Below are 27,236 nucleotides of genomic sequence, written 5' to 3'. Positions count from 1 at the left end.
TCGGTGTTGGTTTGGTGGAGGTAGAACTCATGGTGATGTTTGTTTCCGGTGACAACATGTGGTATAAGGTGTTCGTGTTTGGAGGTTTGGCCATGGTGGTGGTAGTGGTTTTTCAAGAAGGTGATGACGGATGTTCTCAGGTTTCAGAGGTGGTGGAAGGGAGCCATGAATGTTAGAAATCAACCTCCTGCTGTTGTAGCAAAATCAGAAAAACAGAGTACAAAAACAAAAGGAAAGAAAAAACAGAGGAAATCTTTGCGGCAAATTTTCTGCTATCTTTTATTTGTGATTCTTAATCTAATCTGAAATAAGAAATGAGAACTTTATAAAAACAAAGGAAATTCCTAGAAATAAGCAAACAAACTCTACTACTCATCAAGATTAGGAACTGATGGCCTACATGGCCTTTACTTATTCAAACTTAAAGAAAAAACAATAAAAAGACTAGAGTGCCACTAAAGAAAACAAGGCTTATTTCAACACGTTTGGAGAAAATCCAACAACGAAGGTGGGGCTAGGTGAAATGATGGAGCTGAGATGTTTGGCTATTGTATTCGTTGTGGACAATGGAACCAGAGGTGGTGGGATTCGGCTATGGTGGTTTACGCGGGTGAGATATGGAGGGGATGCAACAGGGTGATGATTTGCCGATGGTGCTGGCGGCATTGGTGGTTGAAGCGGTGGTTAAATGTGGTTGTTGTTTCAGTTTAAATGGGTTTTGATGGTGGTGGTATACGGAGCAGGTGGGTCGAGTAGGTTGTCAGCTATGGGATTCGGCTGATCTGAGGTGGTAGTAGCGGTGGTTAATGGGTGGAGTTCTCGGGTTTGGTCGGGTGATGTAAGGATGCTATAATGGTGGTATAAGGAGGAGTTTGTGAGCTTGGTATTTGGAGGGGTAAGGTGGTCCTATGCTTCAAGAGGTTGAACATGGACAACAAAAATATTGAACCTATAAGTGAAATTCAAAGTCAATGTGGGAAAATTGGTCAACAAATGTCAATGTAACTAGGTAAGCCCTTCACTTTGGCCAAAAGGACGTAGTCGACACGATAAAAATTACTTCGTTCCCACATAAACCCATAAAAATAGTTTTGGGACTAAATGAACCAAAAGTTCATAGAACATATATGTTATTTTCCCATATAGAAATGTAATCTAGAAACATGTTTTTAACCAATAGATATAGAAAGTTAAGCTAGCTTGGAATTAATTAATGTACTTTGACAAGATACACGGTAATTACAAAACTAAAAAGTCAAAGCTTCTAGTTGTATCAAAATGATAATGGAAAGCAAGTCATCTTCTATCAACAAATTTTGCTATTCCATGTGTGAGTTCAATGAAGGTCTCTTCTTTTCATGGGAGTGTTAGACCTCCCATGGGATGTGCATAGCCAAACTCTTCTTCTGATAGTTTAAGCAAGGTCTGAAATGAAGGATGTTTTAGATATGCTAATGGAACTATTAATCTTTTGTTTCTGCCTTCACAAACATATACGGTGATATAGCCTTTTGGTAGATTAAGGGTTGCTGAAGTTGAATGATATCTTGGCATTGCTAGCTTGCCACACATGAGTTTAGGAATTCTGTATATACCCATGATCACAATGAAAAGGTAACCTCGAAATTGAAATTATTTGATGGCAGAGAGCAAGTTTTTTGGAGAAACTCCGGAGAATCACTACAAGAAACACAAGCTATACCGACGTCACTTATCCAGACGACACGTGTCGTCTGCAAAACACAAGCTATACCGACGACATGTCGTCGGTAAAACGTGTTCCAACTTTGACCATATATGTTTGACCAGAAAGGCTATCCAGATGACATGTCGTCGGTATAGACCGGGCGGGAAAGGGAAAAAAATTGGCGGTATGTCCAATATCTATCCAGACGACATGACGTCTCTATAAGGTATTAAAAAAATATTTTCGATTTATTTATATTCCCTTTTGCAGAAAATAAAGACGTCGTCGTTTTGTTCCACCTATACCGACGACATTTCGTCGGTATAGAGTGGTAAAAAACATATTTTGAATAATTTTTAATTCGTGTCGTAGAAAAGTGAAACGATGTCGTTTTCGTCCACCTATAGAGACGACTTGTCGTCTCTAAAAAGTGGGACCGGTCCGCGTGAAAATAATTTCTTTCTTTATTTTCTTTAATGAGGAAAGAAGCTGGACGACGTCGTTTTCTTTTACCTATACAGACGACATGTCGTCTGTATAGGGTTTCCCTGTAACAAAACTCCTATCAGTGTTCAGTTTGCAGTCACGCTTGCACCTCCTTTTTCTCTCAAGCTCCGGCGACGCAGGGCGATTTCCGGCCACACAGCTTCATCGGTTACATAAATGTAAGTTTCTTGGCCCTAGATTTGTTCTTAAGTTGTTGTAGCTTGAGTTTTATTCCGAATTTGTGGGTTTATTTCCAGTTGTTATAGCCCTCAATCAAAGCCCTCATCACCGCCGGCCGCCGGAAACGAGCTGCACCACTGCTAAAGAAAACAAATTCGGGTTATCGTGCTATCTTGACCTCCGATTTTGAGGTTATTTTTTTGGTTTTTTTTTCCTGTGTGCAGTTACGTGAAGAACTGAAGATATGAAATGTATGATTTTTTTTCTTTCAATACACAATGTATATTATTTTGCTCATATTTTGTTTGGTTTATTGATTATATATATGCATTTTGAGGTATGCAAATGTGTTTTGACATGAAAATGAAAATGAAGTTAGACACAATTTGTTTATGTTATTGTGGTGTATTTGGCTTGAAAATGAAATTAAGAATGAGGTTTGGTTTTTTATTTAGATGTGTACATTTGTATGAAATTGAAATTTGATGCATAAAATGTAAAACTGTTATCCTAAAAGTATATCCCTTTATTTGTCTAGTGCAACAATAATAAAAGTATAAATACACCCCTTGATTTGTATACTATAATCAGTAGTAAAGCCATTGATGATAAAGATGAATTGCAACAAATTTTACTAGATAAGGACAACTTATTGGTTAGTTGATATATCTTTTCAATATAAGGGATGATATCTCATTCGCAATTTAGACCTTAAGTCAATTCATACACTCTCTTAGAAACTCATATTTACGATTAGGCATTATAATTCATAGGTACTTAAAATCGTGGTATAGGAGTTACAATAAATAAATTTGAGAACTTGCAAATTATGGCTGATGTCAATGTTGACCGGGAAAGATGCTTGATTACACAAAGTTGTTTCTTGGTAATTATTAGATATCTTGAAAGAATAAGAAACAAGCCAATGTGTCTCATTCTTCTACTAAGCCTAAATATAGAGCCTTGGCCTTTGTAAAATGCAAAATCTTTTACCTTGTAAGGAGTATAAAATATTTGAATATACAATGCAATTTCTAGTTGAAATTTTATGTGATAATAATTCAATTTATTGGCCGAGTTTGAATCATTTTTTTCCATGAAAGAACCAAGCACATCGAAATAGATGTGTATTTGGTCAAAGAAAAGGTTTTTGAAGGTTTATTTAAGGTTAAAATGGCTACTTCAAATGAGTATGTGGAAAATTGAAAATGTTTCAAAGTTGAGCTGAAGGGGGAATATTGAAATATACATAAAAAAATTTAAGCAATTTCAACCTTTGTTAAGTTTATATTTATTTATGTTTAGTATATTTCTAATATTTGTTAAACAGATGGCTACACGTGTTGCAAGGGGGCATGGAAGAGATGGCGGGGAACGACCTCCACATGAGCGTGCAGGCAAGATACCGGCGGGTTGTCAATCTTGTAAGTTACATGAAATTCTTAAATATATTGGATATATTTTTTAAGTTTTAAATTTCTAAATTTTTAGTTCTATGTGTCAATGTAGCAAACTCGACGCGCCGGCGTGGAAAAGGAAGATGCTTAAATTTGCGAAAAAAGTTCAATCACAACGGTCAACCTTTACCTGTGGAAATTGATAGCGTTGGGGGGACCTATAGATTCATAAATACAAATGGAAAAATGTTGACAAGGTTTATCTCAAACTTTGTGGCAAATCATGTACCACTCCATTATAGGAATTGGAGACGTGTTCCTTTCCATTACTATGAAGATATGTATCCAGAGATTGAAGTAAGTACAAAATACTTTTTATATGTGAAAAAATTTATACTTTTTAAAATTTTTTTACTAATTAAATTTGTTTTTTTATTGCAGACATATTTTAATCTTGATATGTATCGGGGTACAGATCTATGGGAAGCCGTTCGAGCGACTGTACAGAGCGACTGCCAAAGAGCTTATAAACAGCACAAACATGACGTGAAAGATTATTTTGATAGTGTTGGTGGATATGATGATGTGGAAGGTGCAAGACAAATTCCACAGGATGATATGGATGACGAAACTTGGAATAACATGATCGATCTTCTTTTTTTGGATGAGGGTTATAGGAAGTAGTGCAAAGAAGGTAAAGAAAGCAGGTCCAAACTTCAAATTACGAGTGCTAATGGAAGTAGAACATATGCAAACAGACGACGTGAGGAGGTAATTAAATTTATTTGTATTTTATAAAAAAATTATTAACACTTATATAAATATATTAATTGTTTTTGACTTATTATAGAGAGAAAGAGGAGAAGATCCGCAACATATTGAAGGTTGGAGACAGATGCGATTTAAAGAAAGTCGGGGTTGGTGTACACCACAAGCGGAAGTAGTTTGGGTAAGTAATAAATAAAGTTAATAAGTTGTTTGATAAATATTTTATTATTATTTTAGTTAGTTTAAGGTATAATATTATTATTTTAATGTATAAATTTAGTTATTATTTTTAATTAATGTATTTTTATTGTTTTCTTTATTTTAGGAAAACATTCAACGGGAGAAGATGGTAATGCAATCACAACTCGAGGAGAACGAAAAGTTAAATGAAGAACAATGTTTCGCTCGTGCCCTCGGTGAGAGACGTGGGCATATTCGCGGAATTGGAAAGAAACCAAGTATCAACAATAATTTATTTCCAAATGAGCATACCAAACGTTCCAAAGCTTCCACATCCCAATCTTCAGATAATCCCGAAGTTGTTGTATTATCCCAACAAATTCAAATCATGCAACAACAAATGCTACAGATGAACCAAATGTTTAATAACACTTTCGCGTCTTTCATTCCAAACTTCCAACCACAACCAATGCCACAATTCCAGTTTAATTCCAATATGGTTCCACAAAATAACCCTGAAACATCAAATGAACTCGCGGAGGATGATGATGATGATGTTGATGATGGTGGTGATGATGACGATGATGATGAGGAGGAGGAGGAGGACTAGGATGGTAATGAAAACAATGTTTGCTAAAAACTGCCTTTTTTGTTATTTTGTTTGATGATGTTGATGATGGTGGTGATGATGATGAGGAGGAGGAAAAGTAGAATGGTAATGACAACAATGTTCGTTAAAAACTTGTTTTTTTTTTGTTATTTTGTTATGTAGTAGAGTTTGAATGGTATGTTATGTTTATTAAGTGTTTTTGTATTTTGATGGTATGTTATCTTATGTTTATATTATTCTACAAATATCCCTTTTAGATTTGTTTTAAATGGTATATATAACAAAACCTGTGGAAGATATTAAAAATATAAAATAAAAGGCTATAGAGACGACATGTCGTCGGTATAGCTTTCCAACTGTAAAAACGGTTTTTATTTTTCCAAACGACAAGTCGTCTCTATAGCTTCCACTTATCCAAATGACAAGTCGTCTCTATAGCTTCACACTTTTCCCGACGACAAGTCGTCTCTATAGGGTCCGAATAAAACTTTTTCTTATTTCCTCGAAAATCAATCCCGACGACCCTTTGCAGACGACATGTCGTCTGCACTGACCATGCTATACCGACGACATTTTCGATTTTTAGCGACGGAGCTATACCGACGACTTTGTACAGACCACATGTCGTCGGTATAGGTTTTAGCGACGACAAGTCGTCTGAACAGAGTTTAAAATTGTCGTCTGCATAGTGTGCGATCCTTGTAGTGAATATTGAGTTTCCATAGAAAACTAATGTTGATATATATACAGACCTCTAGCTGCTACACTGTCCAAAATGCGGAAGTATCAATAAAATCAATGTACATATATTCCTAAAAAAATTGGATACTCCGCATCTTATACCTTTTGGTCCATCCAAGGATAAATTCCTATTTGTATCACAATTATGTTTGGATACAGACAATACCATGAATATGAATATTTGAGATGATCTTAGTGTGGTCATTTTGGATTATACCTATTATGCCGTACCACACTAGTATATAATATTATTTAAATTTTATCAACTTACTTTAACACTAAATTAATTTCAGTTTGCCTTCTGAAATAAAGTCATCTAATTTTCCAGGTAATCATGTACTTCTACTTGACCTCTTGTATAAAAAATTATAATTCGTTTATATCTATTTCATACTTTGTATTTCACCTACTGAACAACATCTATTCTCGCGGCTGAGACAGGGCCAACCCGTCCAGATATATATAATATATTGTATGCTTTCTGCAAAAATAAAAAAATGAGGGCCATTAAATTAATAAATCTAATATGCAATTATAACACATTTCACAACTCAATTTAAGTTAAACTTCCGTTTAGTTAAATTTTCTGTTAAAAAAAATTTCAAGATTAAACATACGGCCTTTTGGATCATAACTTGTTAACACTTCCCATAATATAAGCTCCTACACCAGTACACCTTAAAATGATCATTTGGAATTGTTTCAATAGTATCAACCAAATTAGAATAATATAACATGGATTAAAGACTCTTATATATAGGTAAGATCTCAAGGAAAATTATGCTTTTGCTATGTAATGTCAAGTCTATATCCTTCATCTAAATTTCCATAACACATGAGCACCTAGTATCGAATTTATAAGTACTATCTGTGAAATTTGTCCTTCAAAACGGTTTTTGGTGGGAAGGGCTACAATTTCCACAATTATATCCAGCCAAATACTTTTGTCAACTGATTTCCCATCTTGAGTGTTAGATGCAGCTACTCTTCTATTTTATACTTAAGCCAAATCTGAAGATGTCTTGTGGGCCATCCCTTATCTAACAACGCGGTTGGTTCTGTGTATTATAAAATCATTATACCCAAAGAGGTGGACATGGTTAGGTGAGATCTATATATATATATAGCAAACTAATTTAGGAATTTACATTAATTGCAATTCATCAACCTTAGTTCAGCCTAGATGCTTGCTAATTACATATTCGAAAGACAAACCTTCTATTTATTTACAAGGACAATGATGAAAAAGTCATTCTCTATCATCATTCTATAATGTTAAAAGTATATATATTGTGGGTGAGTTCAATGAAGGTCTCTTCTTTGCATGGGAGAGTTAGACCACCCATAGGATGATCATAGCCAAACTCTTCTTCAGATAGCTTTAGCAAGGTCTGAAATGAAGGATGTCTTAGATAATCTAATGGAACTATAAATCTCTTCTTTCTGCCTTCACCAACATATACTGTGAAATAGCCTTTTGGTACATCAATGATGGTTGAGGATGAATGAGAAATTCCATGCTTGGCTAGCATGATTTTTTGAAATCCTTTTATTCCCATGATCACAATGAAAATTATACTTGAATTTGAAACTATTTAATGGCAGGGAGCACAAGTTTCTTGATAGACTTTGGAAAGAAGCTCTTGAAATTGACTGTGTATAAAAAACCTATATTGGTATAAATAAGCCTATAGTCGACTAAAGTCCAGAAGGTGAAGTTTTCAATAGGAAGAAAGTAACCAATTATGGTATAAATAATTCTATAATTGACTGAAGTCCAGTAGGTGAAATTTTCAATAGTATCGATTTTCGTAAATTTCTATTATTTTGGGTACTCCGCATCTTATACCTTTTGGTTCATCCAAAGATAAATTCCCTTTGGTATCACAGTTCTCTTTGCAAACAGAAAATACCATGAATTTGAATATTTTAGTCAATTTTAGTTACCTAATTTTGGATTATACCAATAGTACCATATACCAAAGTAGTGTAATAACTTATTTTTATATAAGAAATTCAGAAGCTTTGTAAGTTTGATAAACAGTAATGTGTTATCATTAAACTAGCTAGCGACCAAAACCAGGGTTAATTTCATGAAAGATTAACAGTCTATTATTACACATTTTTTAAAATTATATGCCACCAATTTTCTTTTTCAGAACAAGTTACTAAACTTTAACAGATATATTATTAAAGACAAAATGAACAACATGAACGTTGTTGTAGGTTGACCCAGTTTCATTAATTTTAATCCATTTTATTATATAAATGGAAAAAAATCTAAGTCAATGTACATGTAGATTACAGTTTTAATTAAATGCTAACCTTTGCACTATTCGGTTGCCCTTGGCCGTCGCTATAACCGCCGTTCTCTACAATTCTAGCCGCCACCACCTCGTTCTCACCGGTACGTGCTAATTAACGCGACCTTCACCACCATTCGCAGGTATGCTCAATTTTGATCTTCGAAGATTTTGGTTGCTTTAATTCTTCAAGTTTTGGTTAATTTAATCCATTACCCAGTCTCGAGTTTGTTCTTGAATTTCCAATTTTCTATATAATTTTTCTTTTTTCTTTCAAAATTACAAACCTTAAGTTGTTATAATATGGGAAATGGTTTTAATAAGAATAATTAACTTTTTGATTTGTTCACATCTAAGTAACTATTTTTTTTTGTATACATCTAGATAATGAACTTTTTGGAAGTGTTCGCATATAACTAGCTGTAGCAGGTTATATCCGGTCATAATGGTCATATGTGATCACATTCAAAAAATTCATTATCTAGATGTGTACAAAAAAAAATTGTTACACAGATGTAAACAAGTCGAAAAGTTAAAAGTAAATTACACGAATGGTCTCTGTAGTTTGGGTAATTTGTGCGTTTGGTCCCTAACTTATTTCTTAACTTGGATGATCTTTACTATTTATTTTTGTTGTACGTTTGGTTCATGTCCTACCTCAAATGACTATTGTGCCCTTTTTGAATTTATTTTTTAATTAATTTTCTTATTTATGTTTATATTTTTTTATATTTTCTAAAAAATTAATAGATGTCACATCAACGTTTTTACTATCCCTTTTTTTAGGTCCTTCAACTCCGGCGAACCAACTCACAACCCACTGTCTATTCACTGAATTTTCCACCACGAAAACCCAATAGAAGGGTTTTGGGGTTAGTTTGTCGGAGTTGAATGACCGAAAAAATAAAGGATAGTGAAGACATTGATGTCATTAAAAATGAAAAGGAAAAAAAAGCTGAGAAGGATGAGAGATAGGATGGTGACTGGTGGGATCCGACTTAAATTTTTTAAATGTGGTTTCAAGTTTAGGGTGAGTAGATACAAATATATGGGATCTATTAATTTTTTAAAATATATAAAAAATAAATACATAAATAAGAAAATTAATTAAAACAGTCTTTTGAGTTAAGATAGAGACCAAACGCACAACAAAAATAAATAGTAAGGATCATCCAAGTTAAAATAAAATTTAAGGGAAAAACGTATAAATTACCCAAACTACAGGGACCATTCGTGTAATTTTACTCTTGCCTATTCGGTTTGTTCGCATCTGGGTAAATATATTTTTTTTTAAATATTTAGGTAACGAACTTTTTGAAAATATTCGTATATATATAGTCATTATGACCAGTTATAACCGGATGTAATCTGCTACAGCTGATCAAAATGGTCATATGTAACACTTTCAAAAAGTTTGTTACATAGATTATAAAAATAAAAAATAAAAAATAAAAAAATAATTACCCAAATATAAACAAAATGAAAAATTAATTACTTTATTAAGTCCATTTCCCATATAATATTGACCGCACCCATATTTTCAATTTATTAATTATAGAAATTGCAAAAATGGTCCCTGTGGTATGCAAAATTTTGGGGTTTTAGTCCAAACCTCGAGTTTTTTGGAACCATAGTCCTTTTGGAGTGGTTTCTATGTGGTTTTGGTCCCTGGACTTAACTCCCGTTAAGTTGGAACTGTTAAGCCCCCCTCACGTGCCTCACACGTGAGGGTAATTTCGTCATTTCATATGTCAGGGACCATTTTTGCATAAACGTTTTTTTGGATTAATTCCTTTTAAATACCCCCATTTCCTGCGATCTTCTTCCCCAACGTCTCTTTTCTTCTACCCTTCTTCTTCTTGAGCTCTGCTACAACAAAAATGGTGCTATGTTTTTGTGTAAAAGTTGCTGTGGTGAAAACGTCTTGGACCCCTTTGAATCCAGGAAGGAGATTTTTTGCATGCCCTATGAATGATTCCGTTTGTGGGTTTATTGGGTGGCTTGATCCCCCAATGTGTGCTAGGTCTAAAGCCATCATACCTGGTCTGCTAAGAAATTTGAATTCAGTGCAGGAACGGTGCAATGAGTTGGTTAGAGGTATGAACATGCTACAGGATCAATGCAATGGACGGATATGCAAGAACAACATTTTGGTGGCAAATGTCAGAGCATTGAAGGATGATAATTTGAAGCTGAAAATGTACATGTTTGGAAGTTGGTTTTTCTTTGTGATTGTATTCTTTTATATTTGGTTTGTGTAGGGGTATACTCTGAAGGGTGTTTTGGTCATTTTGTTGTAATTTTATGTGATCAAGTTTGTAGTGACTTATGATGATAATGATATATGTACAATTTTATGATGCAAGTGTAATGAATGTTTTACCAAAATGGTATGAATGTATAAGAATTAACATATGAATAGAAATGGTATGAATGTGTTACAAAAATATATATATTAGAACCAATTGTACATAACCAAAATGCACATTTCATTAAGATTTGTAATATAACAACCAAAGTTTCTAAACATAACAACCAAAGATTCTAAACATTACCAAAAGGGACACATTACCATACCTAAGATAACAACCAAGTTTTCATAACAACCAACCAAAAATTTTCAACAAAATATTGTAAACATAACAACCAAGTTTTCATAACCAACCAAAATCACAGAAAACTCCATGCATGCATGACACATTACTTCTTGGATTGATTCCCACCTTGCCCTTTACAGGTCCTAGAGTTGTGTCCCTTGTTCTTGCATTTGCTACAAGTAACACTGATATGCTTCCTTGATAGCTTCTGCACTCCATCATTTGTTGGTTTTTGGGAACCTCCTTCTTGTGCAGCATTCACTCCATCACCTTGACTTGCCTTCTGCTTTTTGCTTAACCTTTCACCCTCACTTTGTCTTCTCTTTTTCTTAAGCCTTCCCACCTGAGTGCGATGTGGAGGAGGGATTAGCTTTGTGGGACATTCACTTTTGGGCCACATGGATCTACCCTTAATTGGCTCCACCTTAAAAGAATAAGCCTTTTTCCATGTCTCTAGAAAATACACCTTGTGAACCCATTTGTAAATGTCAAGCTCAGCCTCTGGGTCTTTACTCATCTCATTCAGAGTTGCAATTGCATGTCTGCATGGAATTCCAATTAATTCCCATTTTCTGCAAGTGCATGTTTTGTTCCTAACATCAACCACATGTTGATCCTGCAAAGCTCCTGTGACTTGATACTTGTCTCCCCCATTCCACCTAGCAATGTATTGTGAAGCAACTGTTTTTCTTGCAGCTAGGATGTCTGTTGTTGTGGGTGTTAGTGGACCTTTAGCCTTTTTCATTTCCTTCATGACATTGCATATCCTCTTCATTAGATACTCCCTTATGAATTCTAAACATCCAATGACAGGTTTATCCCTTCCTTTCTCTATCTTCCCATTAAACACTTCACACATGTTTGATATCAACACATCAGAAACTGCTCTTCCTGTGTGTAAATTACAATTAAAAAACATTTAATACAAGTCACATACAAGTAAAACAGTTCACTAAGTGAAAGACATAAGGACCAAATTGGAATATATAGATTTACCTGAAAAATGACTCCTTGCCCAATGTTTAGGAGGAATTTGCTTCAACCATTCACATGCCTCCTTATCATACTGACTAAACTCCTTCATCAAATGTTCAAACTCAGGAATGGTGGTAGCTGATGCACACCTCCATAAGTGGTCCCTGTACTCTGTTTGCCTCCATCTTTTCCTCATATTGTCATGAATATGTCTGATACAATATCTATGCTCAGCATTGGGAAAAATTTGCTCAACTGCAGTATGTAAACCCTGCAAAAATTAATTTTCAATCTTTAGAATTAACTTACAACCACACTTTAAATGACCAAATGTATAAAAACTACTTCCAACTTTACCTTTTGCCTGTCACTTATGAAAGTAAAATTTGAGTTTCTTCCAAGGTCCAAGTCATCCCCAAGGTTATCTAAAAACCATTTCCAGCTTTCTGTGTTTTCAGACTCAACAATCCCATATGCTAATGGGTAAATTCCATTATTGGAATCAAGACCAACTGCTGAAAGGACTTGCCCAGGGAATGGTCCTTTCATGAAGGCACCATCAAAACCTAATAAGTCCCTAAGGCATGCCTTGAACCCTTTTTTCAGTGGACCCAAGCACACATAAATTCTTCTAAACTGCCTAGTTGGGGAATCAGGGTTAGGCTCAGAACATACATCTATTTTCACTGTGGTGTCTGGGTTGGTGGCTTGAAGTTCGAGAACATAGTCCCTCAACAGTTCATACTGCTTTGTGTAGTCACCAGTTACATGCTTTCTTTCCTTATCCTTTGCCCTGAACACCTTGTCCATACTACACCCACTTGGTAGGTCTTTTGAAAGTGATCTTGTATAGCTCTCAAAGGTATATCTGGATTCGCCTCAACTTGATCAAAGATTTTCTTGCTGATTAAAGAAGCAGTACAAGCCCTGAGTTTCCTTGTTTGCAAACATGTGTGAGTTTGGTTTAAGGTCCTTATAAACCAGTCGGATTCAGGATTTGACCTAGATGCATGAATGTACCAACCACATGTTACTTTTTGTGTCTTTAATTCTTTACCCTTTCTTTTTGAAGTGGTAGCTTGACTACCCACTTGGCCTTTATTGGTGACAGGTACAACACCTCTACACTGTGCCCTAAGCCTTACATTGTCATTTTTTTTAAAGAAAAGATTCCTTCTTGATTCTAGTGCATGCATATCAATTGCCTCCTTTAATTCTTTTTTACTATTAAATTTATCTCCAACTGAAAAAGATTGTTTATGTACTACCCCAAGACTGCACCTTTTTTCTTTTCTCAAATTCTTGATAAGATCTCTTCTCTCTCTGTCTTGGTCGGATCCTTCATCCAAAGATTCAAATTCCTCATTGTTAATCACTTTCATATCTTCAGGTTCATGCCCATGAACAACATTTATACAAGAACCTTCCACATCACTTTCAACATTGAGAGTGAAGTCTCCCATGTCCACATCCACATCCTGTATATTGTTGTCAACATCCATTATGTCATCCATATGATCTTCATCTTCTATTTGTCTCTCATCTTCTTCATACTCTGGATCACTATTTTCAGATTCATCATACTCTTCAAAATTTGGATCACTTTCTTGAGATTCATCATCCTGTTCATACTCTTGATTACCCTCTTCAGATTCTCCATCCCCTTCATACTCTGCATTATCATCATCACTCCCAATCAAATTTTCCATAAGGTTATCAAATAACTCATTCAATTGTTCATCAGCATTATTAACAGGGGGGTGTTGTAGCCTTCTTCATCAAAAGTTGATGCCTCTTGAACAACATTTGCAGCCTCCCTAACACCATCCATCTCATCAATATGAACACAAGTTGCTGCCTCCTGAACATTAGTTGAACCATCCAGATCATCATTCTTTTCCTTTGAAATGTGAACAACCTCATCAATATAATCTAAATTAAGCCTTTTGCTACAAGAACTTTCACCTATTTTGGAATTCCCAACCCTACCCCTTCTATACTCTGGTGAGAAACTATCATTCTTACTCCCAAAAAGAATCAGAGACATGAACTCACCAATAGGCTCACCATTACCATGGTTCACATTTTTCATTGGAGAATCTGCATGAACTTGACCCTCAACTTCAGCCCCTTGATCATCATTTTCTGGTAATTCCTCAATGATAACTTTACCCTTTGCATTTGGTGACATGAAGTAAGTCAATAAATTTGTCTTTCCATGCTCTGTGTACACCTCAATCAGCTTGTTATGTGCAATGTATTTAGAAAGGTTGATCACATCCTGATCATTCCCTAAAGCTCTAATACCAAATTGAAAGTCACCATTGGGTATCCTAAAATGGTAGTATATAACTGGGGATTCATCAGCGAATTCAGAATTTCGTGGGTCTGGGTAACCTAGGTCAAGCATTATGGCATCAAGTTCATGCACAGAAAACTCATCAATGTCCAGATAATCAACATAACGCACTTCACCTCCAATGTACTTTATATCAGGTAATTTAGTAAATTTCCCACCGTGATGAAGCTTAATACTAAACCATGTGGGTGCACCAGCTAAAAATCAAAATTATACATATTAACAAAGTTAAAATTTTGCATTTTTTTGTTCTAAATCAATAAGAAAATGCAAAGTATAAAAGTTAAAGAAAACAGAGCAGCTTACCATATACAGTTGATACATCAACAACTTCGCGTTTTGGTCTGATATGCCACATTACGAACACCATTTCGTATTAAACGTATGCCCTTATATGTGTAGTGTCGATTATCTTGTTTGGATAAGCAACGAGGGTTTTTTGCAGGTTCAATGGAGCAGAAGCAAGAAGGAGGGAGTTGGGGAGTTGACGAGTGTTGGGGAAAGTAAATGAGGGGTAAATGTCAATCAATCCAAAAAAACGTTTATGCAAAAATGGTCCCTGACATATGAAATGACGAAATTACCCTCACGTGTGAGGCACGTGAGGGGGGCTTAACAGTTCCAACTTAACGGGAGTTAAGTCAGGGACCAAAACCACATAGAAACCACTCCAAAAGAACTATGGTTCCAAAAAACTCGAGGTTTGGATTAAAACCCAAAAATTTTGCATACCACAGGGATCATTTTTGCAATTTTTTCTTAATTATATTTTGTTACCTAGTTTGCATTAGTCCCCGATGGTTCAAAATTTATGAACCATTCAACAATGAATGTAGTAGTAGCCCTGTTATTGTCTTCTTATATACCTTGTACGGATGGTGATCTATTAATGAAATACTAAATAGCACTTGGCGCTAACTTAATACATAATCCAACCTAATTACTTGTTTTTTTTGGAACTGGATATATTAAAATAGGACCCTAGTTACTTAAAAAAAAATTTATGTTTTAGATGGCAATCGAAGGGCATTAGGAAGAGGATTCAATTATGTATTTGATTCGTGTTTGATATTAAGATTATTTTTTTTATTTGATTTGGTTCAATGAGAATCTGATTTCTGTTTTGGAAGCTAATTTACGAGCGCCTTCATACCTCCTTAAAAAGTCTTTAAATTAAGAGTTTTTTTTTTTTTTTTTTTTTTTTTTTTTTTTTTTTTTTTTTTTTTTTTTTTATCGGTCATCATTTTTGGAAGTCTCTGTCTATGCATGCCAATGATGACAATTAAATTAAAGTTAACCTCCAACTCGAAACTGTTTAATGACAGTGTGCATCAGAGAAATTGGAGAGAAGTATAAACGTTTGAGAGCTAATACATAATAGGTATGGGTGTAAATAGGCCTCTAATTAATCACTACAATATCAACAAAGAAATTTTTTTTAATAGAATCAAAGTCCGACAAGTTCTACAAATCTTGGATACTCCGCATCATATACCCTTTGGTCATCCCAAGGATAAGTTCCCTTTGGTATCACAGTACCAACAGAAAGTACCAGAAACATGAATATTTGAGATAATCTTAGTGTGGATTATACCTGTTGTACAATACTTCGCTTACCAGAAACTAAATTTCTGATTGTAGTTGTGTTGTTACTTTTAATGGCAACTTTTTATCATTAAATTAGTTGCCAAAAATCAGGTTATTCAGTTTTATCGAATTGTAACTAAATTATACTTCATCCTCTATCTTCTAGTTCTATATGAAGCTCAATAATTTGAGGCTTCGTTCAAAAGAAAGTCTGTTGTAAATAGGCCTCTAGATAAGTATAAAATCAATATGATGAAATTATTTAGGGGAATTTAAATACATCAGCGTCGCTGTAACTGGATGATACAAGTGAACAAGAATCTATCTATGGTTATTCGAACAATAAATGCCCTTAAACGCATGTGTTAATTGAACAAATTTTCGGTTTGCAATGGCTAGAAGAGGCTGCCTATTGTACAATAAGAGGGAAATCAACAAACCATCTTTTCAACCCATAGATATAGCAATGTAATCTAGCTAGCTAGAAATTAATATACTTTTGTCAAGACGCTTGGTAATTACAAAGCCCAAAAGTCAAAGGTTCTAGTTGGTTACAATGACAATACAAAGGCAAGTCATCTTCTATCAACAAATTCTGCTATATCATGGGTGACTTCAATGAAGGTTTCTTCTTTGCATGGGAGCGTTATACCTCCCATAGGGTGCACATAGCCAAACTCTTCTTCCGACAGTTTAAGCAACGTCTGAAATGAAGGATGTTTAAGATATGCTAATGGAACTATAAATCTCTTGTTTGTCTTTGTGCATTCACCAACATATACGGTGATACAGCCTTTTGGTACATCACTGGCTGTTGAGGTTGAACGATAAGTTGGCATTCCTAGCATGCCACACATGATTTTTGGATATCTGTGTATGCCCATGATCACAATGAAAAGCTAGCTTAAAATTTTAAACTATTTGATTGCAAAGTGCACGAATTTTGGAGAAAATTTGGGGTGAAGCTGAAGTTGAGTTTCCAACAAAATGAATATTCGTATATATAGACCTATACTTACATAGTCCAGATTGTGAATCTATCAATAGAATCAATGTACGTAATAAATTTCTAAAAAATTTGGATACTCCGCACCTTATACCTTTTGGTCCATACAAAGATAAATACCCTTTGGTATCACAGTACCTACAGAAAGTACCATATATATGAATATTTGAGATAGTCTTAGTGTGGTCATTTTGGATTATACCATTTGTACGATATATACCATACTAGTATTCCATACTATTTAATAAATTTCCAGAACGTTTTAAGAAAATGTTCCCATGTCACTACAAGAAAGTTGGTTTTTAGCAAACAGAAAGTTTAAGATATATAATCTTAGTGTGGTCATATGGGATTAAAACGATTGGACAATACTTCACTTACATTTATCAAACGACAAATTTCTGAGTTTAATGGTCATCACTTTTGGAAATAAAGGTTGTTAATTTGATAACTTCATACTCGTTTGCAAGTTAATTACAAATTTTATGATAACTAATTTTGTGGTTTTCATTTTTATATTTTGTTCGTTAGAATAATTGAAAATCAAATATGACAACCATAAGTTGTGCGCTTTTTATTTTTAAAAAGGTTGTATGTTTTAGTTATTTTTTTATTTAATATTTTTAAGTAACCGTAAAACGGTTTGTATATATAAATTTTGAATAATTTTATATATTTCTTGGCCTTTGATCCAAATATTATCACTACAAGAAAACAAAGCATTAACAGCGACACCTAGCAATAGCGGTGCCATGTAAATGACGCGTTACATGTCGCCGCTATTGCTAGGTGTCACCGCTAATGCTTTGATTTAGCGATCCGCGTCATTCTCACCCCATCCGTCCGATTTATTTTCAATCTAACGGCTGTTGAGGAAAGCGGAAAGGTGCGCTGACTTTTCCATCCGCTTGTCGCCGCTAATGCCCTATCGTCGCCGCTATTGCCTATCGCCGCTAATGCTAAACGCAGATATCCTTCACAGATTACCTTTCTGCCATTTTTTTTTTCTTACATTTCTCTCGTTTTTCTCTCTTTCTTTCTTCAATATCATGAATTTTTTCCAACTTGGTGGACTAGGAATTGCTTCTTGGACCGGTGTTAGCCCCTCCTTCCCCCAAGACAGCCACAATACCGCCACAGCCCCAAAAACCGGAGACATTTAGTCAAATTCCGAAATTACCCCAATCAAGGTCGAATTTCTCATCTTTTTTATGATTTTTCTGTTTTGTAGTTAATTTAGATGATAAATTGTGAGTATTTTTCAATTTTGTTGAGTGATGAGGTTTGTATTTTAAGATATGAAGTGGTTATGCATTTTGTTGGATTATTTTGTTGGATTGTGTGTTTTTTCAGATTTGTAGGAATTTTATTATGCATTTTGTGTATATTTTGAAATTTATCTTTAGATTACATTGAAAAAAAAATGACATGAATATATACATTTATTGGATTGAAATTTATGTTTATACCACATTGCCTTAAAATGAAATTTAGATGTATATATTTGTATGAAATTGGATGAAATTGGAATATGCAAATTTGATGTATTTAATTGGATGAAATTGGAATATGCAAATTGGATGTATTTAATTGGATGAAATTGGAATATGCAAATTGAATTAAATTGGAATATGAAAATTGTATGAAATTGGATATATACATTTGGCTTAATTGTATGAAATTGGAATATGCAAATTAGATGTATACATTTGGCTTAATTAGGTTATAAATAGAAACTTACTTCTAGTAATGTATTGTATATGGTTTCAAAGTGCTTAATTTTGTTAGTGACTTAATGTTTGGCCAACTTAATAGCAACATACCTTTAGTGACTTAATGTTGGTCATTACAACTTTAGCTTTAAGTAGGTTATTAATAGCAACGTACTTCTAGTAATTTTAATTTAATTATAGAATAAAATTAAATTAATTTAAAAAAAATATATTAAAAAATAATAAATTAGCTGTAAAATCAACTTAAAGTAGTTTTAAAATCAAGTTCATGTTAAAATTAAAATAAAATAAAGTTAGTTTAATAAATTAAACTAATAACAAAAAAGAAAATATTAAATTAATTATAAAATCTAATTAATTTACCTTTAGAATCAAATTAAGTTACCTTTATAAAATCAAATTATATTAGTTATAAAACCAACTTAATAGCAACATACTTTTAGTGACTTAATGTTGGTCATTACAACTTTAGCTTTAATTAGGTTATTAATAGCATCGTACTTTTAGTAATTTTAATTTAATTATAGAATAAAATAAAATTAATTTAAAAAAACATTAAAAAAAATAATAAATTAATTGTAAAATCAACTTAAAGTAGTTTTAAAAAAAATTAATGTTAATATTAAAATAAAATAAAATTAGTTTAATAAATTAAACTAATCCTAGGCTTGCCCTAAGGTAAAATAAAAATATAAATTGCATAGTCGCGTTAGGTAAGTCGAAGGTATGTCTTTTGACCAGACTCTCACAATATATGGACTTTAGACCTAGAGACATTGTAGGTTTCCAATTTCATCTCTTAGATCTCTTAAGCATGAAAATATGCCTTACAACAACAGTGATCTGATAAGATGGCTTCTATGGCACCTTTTCTCCAAGATTTTTTTGAACAACAAGAAGAATGAGCTATATTAACTAAGGGAAAATAATTTACAAGCCCAACGAATTTTCCAAACCATTCAAAAAACATCAATCATGGTTTGTCTGTTTAAGACTACCCAACAAATTTGTTCCTTTTCTTTAACTTTCATAACTTAGTTGGTTTTTTTTAGACAAAAAGTTAAGTTAGTTGGGTTTCCTTGAACAGACAAAACATGTTTGAGTTTTTTAACAGTTTGGAAACTTTGTTGGGCTCGTAAATCATTTTCCCATTAACTAAAAACAATGGTTGCAGAAATCGGTATTAATGTACAATTAATCGTGGATTAATCGTTTGGCTTTCTCCAACCATCAAGGATTAGAGTATTAATAGGAAATTTAGGATTAATCGGGTTTGACGGGATTAATCGGTCAACAAAAGTCAACAAAATTCAAAAAAGTCGAAAAAAGGGAAAATAAAATTCAGAAAAGGTAAAAAAAAATATTAAAAATTCAAAAAATCAACATTTTTTTACTCCAAAATTTTCAAAATTTCAAATATTACAAAGCCTAAAAGTCAAAGTTTCTAGATGTGTAGAATGACATGCAATGCAAAGCAAGTCATCTTCTATCAACAAATTCTGCTATATCATGGGTGACTTCAATGAAGGTCTCTTCTTTGCATGGGAGCGTTAGTCCTCCCATAGGATGCACATAGCCGAACTCTTCTTCCGACATTTTAAGCAAGGTCTGAAATGAAGGATGTTTAAGATATGCTAATGGAACTATAAATCTCTTGTTTGTGCTTTCACCAACATATACGGTGATACAGCCTTTTGGTACATCACTTATTGCTGATGTTGAAGGATATCTTGGCATTCCCAGCTTGCCACCCAAGATTTTTGAAAATCTGTGTATGCCCATGATCATAATGAAAAGATAATTCCTCGAAATGAAAACTATTTGATGGCAGATAGCACGAGTTTGGAGAAAATATGGAGAGAATATTAATAAGTTGAGCTTCCATACAAAACGAATATGGGTATATATAGGCCTTTAGTTGCTACACAGTCCAGAATGTGAAACTATCAGTAGAATAAATATTCGTAAATTTCTATAAATTTTGGATACTCCGCATTTTATACCTTTTGGTCCATCCAAAGATAAATTCCCTTTGGTATCACAGTACTTATGTTTGTAATCAGAAAGTACCATGAATATGAATATTTCAGATAATAATAGTGTGGTCACTTTGGATTATATGTACCAAGTGTACCATACCATACTAGTATTCCATACTATTTAATAAATTTCCAAACCATTTTAACAAAATGTTCCCTTGTCACTACAAGTAAGTTGGCTTTTAGCAAACAGAAAATTTAAGATAGATAATCTTACTGTGGTCATATGGAATTATAACAATTGGACAATACTTCACATACATTTATCAAACAAGGAAAAAAAAAAATATTTTAATCGTCTTATTACTGTTGAAAGCTAGTAACATGTTCTGTATGTTAATTTTAATTTATAACTTCATAATCGTTTGCAAGTTATTTAAAAATTTAAGATAGCTAATTTTGTTATATTCATTTTTATATTTCCTTCCATAGAAAAAATAGAAAATCATATCATATATGACAATTATAAATTTTGAGCTTTTTTATTTTTAATAACATTATATTGTTTAATTAATTTTTCATTTAATATTATTAAGTAACTGTAATACCGTTTGAAAACACCGTATGCCTGTAAGTATTAATTTTTTTATTTTATGTATCTATTATGGTGTAAGCCCCCTTATTACATAATCCTGATTCCGCTGCCTATAATCAGATTTTTAGGTCTATGAAATAACAAACATTATTGTATGTCATTCACTATTTTAAGCAGCATATAGGTTGGAGTTTGACCAAGTTTCCTCTCTTCAAGGTGAAGCTCAAGGACTTGCAGCTTTATTCCAAAAAAAATTACGCATATTAGCATAAGAGTTGTATCTAAGCAACTAAAATTGTTGATGCTATACACAAGCAACGACATTACACTCAAGGCAATAGGTACGTGTAGGGACGAGGCTACAACAACAAATCAATAGCGGAGACTGTCATCGTTGTAGATAATTAGCGATAACCTGTCCTCGTTTAGCGACAAAATTCATCATCTCTGAATACTTTATTCTTTTAGTGTAAGTCACACATCTAAAGATGAAGAATATGTGAAACCTTTTATAGATCCACTCTAGTAACATGTTATATAAATGGTTCTCGATATTTACAAACAAGTGAAAAAGCTATAGATTTTTACAATGTTGATGTAAAGAAAATTCATTTAACACTACTAGAAATTAATAAATGCTGCAATTTCCACAATCATAATACATCTTATTGGACATAAATAGGGAAATCAACAAACCATCTATTCAACCCATACATATAACAACGTAATCTAGCTAATATACTTTTGCCAAGATGCTCAGTAATTACAAAGCCCAAAAGTCAAAGATTCTAGTTGTTTACAATGACAACGCAAAGTAAGTCACCTTCTTTCAACAAATTCTAGTTCAATGAAGGTCTCTTCTTTGCATGGGAGCTCTTTGCATGGGAGCGCTAGACCTCGCTAGTACAAAACTGAGCTATGACATCGGTTTTTGAAAACTAGGTGGTCTTGGTTTTCATTTTTCTCATCACTAAAGCTCATAAACTAAATCACATGATTGTTTCCACGACGGTTTACTGAAAACGAGTCACCATTGCATATCAGACTTCACACATTCACGTCGATTTCACATAAAAAGAAGTGATAATTAGTGCGACTGCATAAAATAGTGGACAAATGTCATCTTTACCAATGGTTTTTGTTATTTTACATGTGCATTTACCTTGTATCGGTTATTAAGCAATACATATGGTGTTTGAAGTTTCATTTTATGTGATTAAATCTTATATTGATGTTTCTAACATGAAAAAACACGTGACAAGTCATGCAACGGCCGAAAACGATGGCTAAATGTCATACTGGTTTTTTATTTGATATGTACCTTAACGGGCTAAGTCAAATCAAACTATCCATGTCCAGTAAATCGGTTCAAACTACCCAAGTTAATAAATCAATAAATTATTTTTGATAAACTGTTTGTCTTAGCTTTATACATGTTTTAAGGGATATTTCTCTTTTAAAACCCGAAAAGTTATAAAGAGTTTTGAAAAGTTAGAAATCATAATTAACTTATTGAAATCTCATTTTTGAAGGGTTAATTAAATGTTATTTTAAAAGTCCCTTTCATATTGACAAACACGTTTTTTTGACTTATTGGCTTTTCAAGGAGCCATAAGTCAATAAGTTGTTTTTAAATGAAATACCGAACACCCTAACTTGAAGTCAAATAATAAATTAACCATTACAATTATGAGAATTCATTTCCCAATAATTGTTTTAAGTGATCACCTTTAACTTTAGATTTTTTAAATGTTAAATACGTATATAAATAACATTGAAAAAATAAAACACGTGCATTTTTACTACAATAAAATTTACACATTACTAGCTATTTACATTCAAGTCAACAAAAAACCCAAAAAAAGTATTGTGTTTACATTTACAGTTACTATAAAATGTTATGTACCTACCTAATGAAGATTTTGTAACACCCCGATTCTGGAATGTGGGACTTGAGGATTTTGTGCACGTTGAAGGGCCTACTCGACGAGTTGGTTGGCCCAACTCAGTGTGTAGAAGTTGGTCTGGACGCACGAGTCATGAAGCCTACTCGTCAAGTTGGAGAGCTGGACTCGACGAGTTGAGGCTGTTTAGAGAAAACCCTAATTATTCGGGTTTGCACCCTATTTAAAGGACTTTAACTCTTTACCCCGCCTCCCTCATCACCCTATCATGTCCAGAGAGAAACCCGAGTGAGCTAGCCCATATTTTGAGTGTGTGAAGCCAAAAATGTGCATTCTTGGAGGAAGCTTCAAGAGTGAAGAGCTTGGAACAAGGAGTCTTTAGATCCAACATTCATACAGTTGTAGCATCTATTTGGAGGTAAAAAGTTCTTAACTTGGCTTGCCATTTCTTAGATCTCTTCTTGTGTGAGTTTATGGGTATTTTGGTACAAATGAGGGCCATTTTCGGGTTGAGCTTGTCCATAGGGGAGTAGTTTCAGATCTGGACTCCTCTAAACCCTCATGTACATAAAGCCTTAAGCTTTATGAAGCTTTTAACCGTCTTCATGTCCTACACCCTTCTTGAGCTTAGTTTTGGGTGTTTTAGCCTTGTGAGACCTTGCATGATCGTAAAGTTAGCAACTTTACGTGGTAATTTCATCCTACGAGGTTGGATCCAGAGTTTGGAGTATTGGAATCAACTGGAATGAGTTTTATGAGAAAGGGTTGAAAAACTCGATGAGTTGAGTTGAGTTTTCCTCTTTTTGGATTCAGAGTGAACTTGACGAGTTGGTGGGACAACTCGACGAGTGGCTAGGGTTTATCCCCAATCTTCTGGACTATACATGGACTTGACGAGTTGGCTAGCAACTCGGCGAGTTGACTTGGGTTTTCGTGATTTACTAAGTACTGAGGAACTAGGCGAGTTCATGAGTTGCACTCGACGAGTTGGGTCAGCTTTGACTGTTGACTTTAGTTGACTTTAGGGTTGTGGTTAAGTTGTGGATTTTGGAGGCTATGGATGGGTGGAGTCTAGACCAACAGTTTGAGTGTAGGATAAATTGCTTTACTCTATGATGTGAGTCTTCTCACTATATTACATGAGTGGTAATACTGTGTGACCGGAGGGTCTTATTTGATTTATCGACCGGAGGGTGGTCTTATTTGATTTATCGACCGGAGGGTCTTATGTTCTTATATTGAGTTACGTAACGGTTGGTTCCTAGTACGCATTTTAACCTTATTATTTATTTAATTTTGAAAGGCTACTCGATGATTTGGTGGCCCTAACTCGCCGAGTAGAAGGCAGAAAAGGTGCGGGTTTTAAGTGAGCTACTTGATGAGTAGGTCAGGTAGGGATGAGCATAACTGGGTACCCGCCTCTTTTTGCTAGAATCGGAACCGCTCCCGGAACCGACGGTTCTTAAGTTTTTGGAATTGGAACTGGAACCGCTTACACCGGTTCCTAGAAAATTAGAACTGCTCCCGGAACCGGTTCCGGTTCCTGGTACCCGACTTTTCGAGTATTAAAACTTGTTATTTTATACATGCCATGCAAATTATCTAAATTAACCTATACAAACAATATAATTACAAAATATAGTACCAAAACATTTACAAAAAATTGATCTTTTAGATAACAAGCTACTAAAAACATTTCCCACTTTTAAATAACACAATAGAAATAGCCAAAACAACAACAATAAAAATAGCAAACTACAAACTATAAACAACAAACTACAAACTATAAAATAGAAACAACAAATCAGCAACAACACAAATTAGCAACAACAAATCAGCAAACTACAAACAGCAAAAACAACAGCTTAAGAACCGACGCAAATCAGCAACAACACACAATAGCAAAAACAGCAACAGCACATAACAGCAACAATGTCTGAAAAATACATCTGTCTTCTGAAAAAATAAATAAATATAAATGTCTTACCAAACAAATTTAGTATAATAAATAAACAGAAAATAAATGTGTACCTCTCTAGTGTCTCTCTAGTAGTCTAAACAGAATTCAGTAATGTCTAAAGATGCATCACTACAGTCTTGATCATTAGGTGTTTCAGTTGAACTACAACTTTATCTTGAAATAAAATAACTAGTATCATCTATGCCATCTGGTTGTGGTATAAAAGCAACCTATATATAAATATTCAAATTTAGAAAAAATAAAAAATAAATTACTAACACCAATTCTGTGGAAAATGGAAATGACATCACCCACCTCTTAAATGGCAAGGGTATCTCAGATTACACCATTAAAGAACGGATGTCCTTTTACCTGTAAAAAACAAGTACAAGATATATCGTAACTTTCCTTCAAATCAATAGGACAAGTTCTATGACAGATTTCATCAAAAGATTGTTAGCTCTTTCAATCAACATCAAATCTAGAAATATTTTTCCTATGAAACAAAGCTTTTGAACAAATTTTTTGAAGTATGACTTATTAGCTCATTCATTTTGACTTAAAAGGTAGGAACTAAACCACACATATATAGTAGGAGGGTGTATCTCTATTGTGATGTTTTACTAGTTAAAATGACATATATTTGCCCCTAGAATTTGTATTGTAAGTGTTGATATGATCATATTTAAATTTCCAGTTTTGCCCCTGGTATATGTTTTGTAGGATTTGCTAGTGGATGAAGCTAAAGAAAGAGCATAACAATATGTAAGACTTACTCAGTTCATGTATGAACTGGTAATCCACCTGAAAAGCATATAAAAATAAAAATGAATGGGTAATCCAAACTAGATGTATGTGTTAAGGGTAATCCAAACTAGATGTATGAGTTACTCACTTCAGGTAGACCTGGTAACCAAACAGATGAATCACAAACCCTAACAATAATGGAAAGATCATATTGTTAATTTTTTTCATGTGTAAACCAAAATGGAACTCCAGAGAGAAAACAATATTTAAGGCTTACTCGATTTTGTCGGACTTCGTCGATGGAGAATAGAAGTCTCTCCCTCTCCGCCTTCACCCGCGTCTGCAGTCTTCTGAGTTCTGAGTACACAAAAAAAAACAATTAATTTGATTAAACCTTGTTCTAACTACATAAAAAGAACTTACATAACAGATGAACCTTCAATTAAACCTTTCGATGAAGACTTGAAGATAAAGACTTGTAGTTGCGGCGATCGTCGGCATGAGCAGGAGTCGAGGAAAACCATCGAATCGATTGAACAGGGAGAACAGATTGAGGGAGGGTTACATGATACGAACTCGAATTGAGGGAGACGAGGGAAGTGACCTTGAGAATCTGACCTTGAATTGCCAATTGAATCTTGGATTGAACATAACGATGAGAGGGGAGAGAGGAGATTGACGAGAATAGAAGACGGCGGTTTTTTTAGAATGAAAATCATATACCCTAAAAACGAATTACGTTTGCAATCGGTGCCCTAAAAACCAAAATATAGAAATTAAATATTTTTTTAATACAAAGGCGGGTACCCGTCGGTACCGGTTCTGGGTAACCGCCGGTTCCGGGTACCCGGTATTGGAACCGGAACCGGCGGGTATCCAGCGGGCATCGGTTTCGTAAAAATAAGAATTGGAACCGGAACCGCTTAAGGCGGTTCCTAGACTTTAGGAACCGGAACCGGAACCGCCTAAGGCAGTTCTGGTTCCAGAACCGGCAGTTCCGAGGCGGTTCCGGTTCCAAAAGCAAGTACCCGCTTCCGCTGCTCATCCCTAAGGTCAGGTTGGATGAAACCCTAATCTTTTGGGTTTACACCCTATTTAAGCATCATATTTGGCCTCCATCCCAACCTTTATCACCCCCCAAACCCTATCTCGAAACCGTAATCAACCTTGAGTGATCTTGAGCTATCTCTTTCCATTTTTATGATTAAAGCTAGAAAAAGGAAGAAAAAGGCTTGGAGTTGCTGAAGGAAGGTCAAAGATATAGAGCTTAGGAATCATTTCTATCTTCATAGAAGTATAAAGCTTATACATTGGCTGTTATTCACTTAGATCCCTTTCTTAGCTTCGATGTTGTCATTTGTGGGTCATTTCCAAGGTTATTCCGAGTTTTAGACCTTTGGCGATGTAAGGACTTCAGATCTGGGCACTCTTGAGATTTAGAA

The 27,236-nt window shown here is 34.2% G+C and overlaps 1 long non-coding RNA gene across 4 annotated transcripts; it reads right to left on the bottom strand.

Annotated features, from left to right (window-relative positions):
- Nucleotides 1-24,771: 24,771 nt before the first annotated feature.
- Nucleotides 24,772-26,529, bottom strand: LOC145035843 (uncharacterized). Of its 4 annotated transcripts, none has more exons than XR_013678383.1 (7): nt 26,218-26,529; nt 26,072-26,151; nt 25,943-25,982; nt 25,824-25,851; nt 25,363-25,419; nt 25,119-25,277; nt 24,772-25,040 (listed from the first exon to the last, which is right to left on the bottom strand). It is a non-coding gene; the product is annotated as an uncharacterized LOC145035843 (long non-coding RNA). The 4 variants fall into 4 exon arrangements; XR_013678382.1 differs by having other exon boundaries at nt 24,772-25,043; nt 26,231-26,529; XR_013678380.1 differs by having other exon boundaries at nt 24,772-25,043; nt 26,218-26,528.
- Nucleotides 26,530-27,236: the final 707 nt, after the last annotated feature.

This window comes from Lactuca saligna, chromosome 3, assembly GCF_052625555.1.
Source record: "Lactuca saligna cultivar CGN05327 chromosome 3, ASM5262555v1, whole genome shotgun sequence".
Classification (NCBI taxonomy): Eukaryota; Viridiplantae; Streptophyta; class Magnoliopsida; order Asterales; family Asteraceae; genus Lactuca; species Lactuca saligna.
Note: the sequence above shows the minus strand (reverse complement) of the source record. Positions and strands in the feature narration are given on the sequence as shown.